The following is a 6,835-nucleotide window of genomic DNA, read 5'->3' as shown; positions in this document are numbered from 1 at the left end:
CCCCCCCCCCGTCTATCTTGCCCGGAACAAATCTATGATTATTCCGTATCCGGGTCCAAACTGAGGCCCCGTTCTCCTGCCTATGCCTTCTCCATTGACCCCAGACCCTCAGCTCCGCCGTCACCACCGGGCTTGTGGTGTATCGTGCCGGCGAGAACGGCAGCGGTGCCGTTACTAGTGCCCCTGGGCTGGTGCCTTTGCATGACGCCGCCTCTAGCCGCCCCCACGCCAACCCCTCCTCCATTACCCATTTCCTAATCATGGCTACATTAGCCGCCCAGTAGTAGCTACAGAAGTTCGGAAGCGCCAACCCCCCGACCGTCATTTTCACGGTCTGCACCCTTCCCTCCAGGGAAAGCGGGAGCATGTCCCACCTTTTAAAGTCTTCCTCCATCTGCTTTACAAGCCGAGACAGATTGAGCCTGTGTAGGGCATCCCAGTCCCTGGCCACCTGTATACCTAAATAACAAAAGCTCCTCTCCACCATCTTGAGCGGGAGCTCTCCCAGTCTCTACTCCTGACCCCTAGCCTGAATTACAAACAACTCACTTTTCCCCACGTTCAACTTGTACCCCAAAGTCTCTTAGGATCGCATGAACTCCCCCATCCCCTCTAGCAGGTCCGAGATGTACAATAGCAGGTTGTCTGTGTAGAGCGAAACCCGGTGCTCCCCCCCCCCCCCCCCCCCCCCCCCCCCCCACACCCCCCCCGGACCAGCCCCCTCCGTCCCTTGAACTCCTCAGCGCTCTGGCCAACGGCTCAATTACCAGGGCAAATAATAGCGGGGATAGGGGGCACCCCTGCCTCGTCCCTCGGTGCAGCCTAAAATACTCCGACCCCATCCGGTTCGTGGACACGTTCGCTACGGGGGCCTGATACAGTAGCTTGACCCACCCTATGAATCCTCACCAAATCCAAACCTACCTCGCGCTTCCCAGAGGTACTCCCATTCCACCTGGCCAAAGGCTTTCTCTGCATCCATTGCAGCCATTACTTCTGCATCCCCTCCTTCTGAGGGCATCATGATAATGTTTAGGAGCCTCCTCACATTTGCGTTCAATTGCCTGCCCTTGAATCATCAACCCTCATCAATCACTCCCGGGACACAGTCCTCTATTCTAGTAGCCAAAATTGTAGCAAGCAGTTTGGCATCTACGTTCAGGAGCGATATCGGCCTGTAGGACCCACATTGAAGCAGATCCTTCTCCCTCCTCAGGATGAGCGAGATAGAAGCCTGCAACATCATGGGGGGGAGGGTTCCTCTCTCCTTAGCCTCGTTAAAGGTTCTTAGCAGGAGTGGGCTCAGCAGCTCCGAGAATTTCTTGTAGAATTCTATAGGAAAGCCGTCCGGTCCCGGGGCCTTGCCCGACTGCATACTATCTAGGCCCTTAACTATCTCCTCCAACTCAATCGGGGCCCCCAGTCCCTCCACCAGGTCCTTGTCCACCCTTGGGAACCTCAATTGGTTCATAAATTGCTTCATCCCTTTCCCTCCCACCGGGGGCTCTGACACGTACAGTTTACAATAAAACTCCCTGAAGACTTTGTTGATCTTCTCTGGGCCCAAGACCGTGTTACCTACCTTATCCCTAACTCCCCCAATCTCCATGGCCGCCTCTCTCCTGCAAAGTTGGTGCACCAGCATTCTACTTGCTTTCTCCCCATAGTCGTAGACTGCCCCTTTCACCTTCCTCAGCTGTGCCTCCGCCTTCCCAGTGGTCAGCAGATCAAACTCCGCCTGCAAACAAATAAGAAATTGAACAGACATGAAGTGCATCTTCTGTGTGAAGGTCCAGGTTAACGCAAATTAAAATGACTCCCTCTGGGCGGCACAGTGGCACAGTGGTTAGCAGTGCTGCCTATGGTGCTGAGGATCCAGGTTTGGTCCCGGCCCTGGGTCACTGTTTGTGTGGAGTTTCCCACTCCATCACATTCTCCCCATGTCTGCATGGTTTTCACCCCCACAACCCAAATAAGTGCAGACTAGATGGATTGGCCACGCTAAATTGCCCATTTATTAGAAAAATATAATTGGGTACTCTAAATTTATCAAGGGGAAAAAAGTTAAAGTGACTTCCTAGAGGGGATCCCAAGCCCCGAGAGTCTTGCCTGAATGTACCGGCCAGAAGATCCAAACCATCTGGTGACTTCAGCACTCTGCATCCTGGGAAGATAGCTGGCTACAATGACCTCGATATCAGCACAAGGACACTTATCTCTCTTTCTTCCATTTTAACCCCTCTCATTTTACCCCTTTTCCTTTCCCTTCTGTGTGCGTGTCTGTCTTGTATATGTTTTGGTTGAAGATGGGATGATAAAGGGCGAGGGGTTAAGTAATAGATTAGCTGGCCATTATTCTATGATAATCATTGCATTTCTTATCTCTATTGATGTTACAAATAAACAGTTTTTGGTGTTTCACTTATAAATCTGGTGCCTGGAGCAGCACGGTGGCGCAGTGGGTTAGCCCTGTTGCCTCACGGCGCCGAGGTCCCAGGTTTGATCCCGGCTCTGGGTCACTGTCCATGTGGAGTTTGCACATTCTCCCCGTGTTTGCGTGGGTTTCGCCCTCGCAACCCAAAGATGTGCAGGGTAGGTGGATTGGCCACACTAAATTGCCCCTTAATTGGAAAAATGAATTGGGTACTCTAAATTTTTATTTTTTTTAATCTGGTACCTGTAAGTCACTGGAGCAGACAAGGTTCAAAGGTCTCAGGAACTATATATGAATTATTGGTTAATTCACTTATGTTGGGACTCCAGGGTCTGTGGGGCTAGAATTGACCATGCCCGAGCCCAGGGTGTGTAACAACAGTTCAAGAATAGAACCTGGAATCTTTTGATCTGAATAATTCACTAAAACACATGGCGGTAAACTTTTTTTGTATAAATTTAGAGTACACAATTATTATGTTTTCCCAATTAAGAGGCAGTTTAGCGTGCGCAATCCACCTAACCTGCACATAGAATCATAGAATTTACAGTGCAGAAGGGAGGCCATTTGGCCCATCGGGTCTGCACCGGCCCTTTGAAAGAGCACCCTACCTAAGCCCACACCTCCACCCTATTCCCGTAACCCAGTAACCCCACACAATCTTTTTGTACACTAAGGGCAATTTATCATGGGCCAATCCACCTAACCTGCACAACTTTGGGCTGTGTGAGGAAACCAGAGCACCCGGAGGAAACCCACGCAGACACGGGGAGAAAGTCCAAACTCCACACAGACAGTGACCCAAGCCGGGAATCGAACCTGGGACCCTGGAGCTGTGACGCAACTGTGGTAACCACTGTGCTGCTGTGCCCTCACATCTTTGGGTTGTGGGGGTGAAACCCACGCAGACACGGGGAGAATGTGCAAACTCCACATGGACAGTGACCCAGAGCCGGGATTCAAACCCAGGTCCTCAGTGCTGCAGTCCCAGTGCTAACCACTGCGCCATGTGCCGCCCCCACATGGGGGTAAACTTACCCAGAAAATGCTATGAAAGAAGTTAACACATAAACAAATGTCTTTGGGTATCAAGAACCCAAGAATATTTACCAGAAGCAGAGTATGTCTGTATAGAGAATTTGGGTCATCAATCTTAATATGCCACTCAGAGATCAGTATAATGGACACTAAATGGTTGTTTGATGCAAAAATAATCAGGGACATTTACTGCAATTTTTAAAAATGCAGACATTCATAGAAATCAATTAGAAATGTAATAAATCAAACTTCCAAAATGCATAACTCTGACAGGTTCTTAACTGATACGTACCCCTGGGAAGCTCCTAAACGCAGTGTGGAAAAAAGCTTCCAAGCAGATGGGTCACCAAGACTGTGATGCTGTTTGCATTAATAGAATGGTTCAAAGTAGATTCCTCATCCAATTCACATTGAATTAGCATTATCATAGAATTTACAGTGCAGAAGGAGGCCATTCGGCCCATCGAGTCTGCACCAGCTCTTGGAAAGAGGACCCTACCCAAGGTCAACACCTCCACCCTATCCCTATAACCCAGTAACCCCACCCAACACTAAGGGCAATTTTGGACACTAAGGGCAATTTATCATGGCCAATCTACCTAACCTGCACATCCTTGGACTGTGGGAGGAAACCGGAGCACCGGGAGGAAACCTACGCACACACGGGGAGGATGTGCAGACTCCGCATAGACGGTGACCCAAGCCGGAATCAAACCTGGGACCCTGGAGCTGTGAAGCAATTGTGCTATCCACAATGCTACCGTGCTGCCCCAAATGAAATGCTTATGGATACAGCTGAAAGAGAAGGTGATATTAACTACCTTATATGATAATCTCTGCATCCTCCACATGACACTCGTCCATAATAAGGAAAATATGAAAGCAATATTTGCTTTAATGTACAGAAAATGGCAGCATTGGGAGACCAGTGAAACCCATCAGCCTCTGCATTAAGTGCAAGCACTTTACCCGTATGAACAAGATGGGAGAAGAGGAACTGAACTATTGATATGTTTGGAAACCCTTTTGATGCTGTGACATTACAACTGCCTGGATGAAATATGGGGAGATGGTGTTGGCGTGGTATTGTCACTGGTCCCAGGCTAATCCTCTGGGGACAAGGATACCACCATGGTAGCTGGTGCATTCAAATTAAATTAATAAATCTGGAATATATAGCTAGCCTTGGTAATGGTGACCCGTGGAACTATCATCAATTGTTGTAAAATTTCATCTGGCTCACTAATGTTCTTTAGAGAAGATAATCCGCCATCTGGCCGGGTCTGGCCTGGATATGACTCCAAACCCACAGAATATGGTTGCTTCTTAGCTGCCCTCTAAAATAACCCAGCAAGCCACTCAAAGGAAATTAGGGATGGGAAACAAAAAGACTTGCCCACACCGCATGAAAGAAGAAAAACAGGTTTTGCTCACAAGATGTGTTCTAAGAGTACATTATCACCGGAGCAAGGCCTCAACAGAGTGCCTCAGGCAGGTAATGCACTTCCTGGGTATAACTAAGCCCCAGTGCCTCTTGAGGCTTAAACTTTCAAACCAGGCAGACGTTTGCAGACTCCTGGGGCAAGCCCTCCTTCCAAGGGGGCCAGGAACTCGCCAGCCATGATGAAAGTCACCAGACTCCTTGTTACGGTCGCCAGATCAGATCATTGGACTAGAACCGCAACGTTTTTTGACCACTTTTCACCCGTCTCTCTAACCTTACCTAACATAATGGCACACTACTGCTCTCACCACTAATCCCACATAGAATCCCTACAGTGCAGAAGGAGGCCCTTCGGCCCATCGAGTCTGTACCGGCCATTTGAAAGACCACCCTACATAGATCCAATCCCCGCCCTATCCCTGTAACTCCACCTGACCTTTGGACACTAAGGGACAATTTATCATGGCCAATCCACCTAATCTGCACATCTTTGCACTGTGGCAGGAAATATTACCACCTTTTCCAACAATGTTCCTTCCAAACCACATATCTCCTTATCTCTCACCATCAAAGACTGACTTGCTCCTGTATCCTATAAAATCTTAATCTCCTTACCTACGCCACATTGTACACATGAGTAAACTTAACCCTCACACTTTAAATCCTTAAAAAGTTCTTGCATCTGCTTATCCACCAGCCTCTGAACAGGTTGTACACTCTGTTACACCTCTTCTACTGGGACAATGATTTTTCCTGCCCCTTTAATTACCCCACAGGCTTATCCTGTTTTACCAAGTCTGTCTTCCCAGTATTTTTCTTAAGCCACCAACACTGACTTCACGTGTCCAACTTTATTACAATGAAAACACTTAAGTTTTCTTATTACTCCACCACTATCATTGGTTTCCTTCTTACACTGAGGCACACTCTCCTTAACATCACTAACTACAGCTCCTCTGCATGGACCCCCTGTCAATTTCTAATTTCCCCAGTTTATGTCCTTCACAGATTGAAATTGATGTTGAACACCAAATTTCATTTTGTGAACTGTGGTGAATGTATAATATAAATTCACACTGTGTATCACTGTGTCCCTGTGGGCTCCATCTGTGAGCCGTTGCGCGGCTCTGCCCACAGCGGGAGATGAGGAACATGTACAGGGCTCCACCCATGGCTCCGCCCATGGTCCCTCCCACAACCGGAAGTATAAAGTGCTGCGGTCTTGCGAGCCTGCCTTCAGTTCAACTAGTCGCAGGCAGGCTCAGTTGTAAGTCGATTAAAGCCACAGTTTACTCCTACTCGTGTCCTTGAGTGAATTGATGGTCGCATCATGAACCAATTCAAAATTGTCAGCGATTTCTGTGGCCTCTCTAGTCATTTTAACTCTTTGCTGTTCCACAGGAGCTCTGACTTCTGTGGGAATTGAATTTTAAAATTCTTCCAAAATAATGATTTCCCTACTAAGCTTTTGACAAGGAAGTATTTTTTCTTCCTCTAGACCTTCATCAGCTACTGCCTTTAACTTCAACCTTTTAAGTCATTGCTCTCCATGCAGTGCCAGTTTCTAAAGTTCAGATTCTCTCTTTTTTTTATGCCAAACATGTTCAACATAGTTCAACGGTAGCATTGTGGATAGCACAATCGCTTCACAGCTCCAGGGTCCCAGGTTTGATTCCGGCTTGGGTCACTGTCTGTGCGAACTCTGCACATCCTCCCCGTGTGTGCGTGGGTTTCCTCCGGGTGCTCCGGTTTCCTCCCACAGTCCAAAGATGTGCAAGTTAGGTGGATTGGACATGATAAATTGCCCTTAGTGTTCAAAATTGCCCTTAGTGTTGGGTAGGGTTACTGGGTTATGGGGTTATGGAGATAGGGTGCACGTGTTGACCTTGGGTAGGGTGCTCTTTTCAGGAGCCGGTGCA

The sequence above is a fragment of the Scyliorhinus canicula genome, chromosome 13 (assembly GCF_902713615.1).
Source record: "Scyliorhinus canicula chromosome 13, sScyCan1.1, whole genome shotgun sequence".
NCBI lineage: Eukaryota > Metazoa > Chordata > Chondrichthyes > Carcharhiniformes > Scyliorhinidae > Scyliorhinus > Scyliorhinus canicula.
This window is presented reverse-complemented; position numbering follows the sequence as displayed.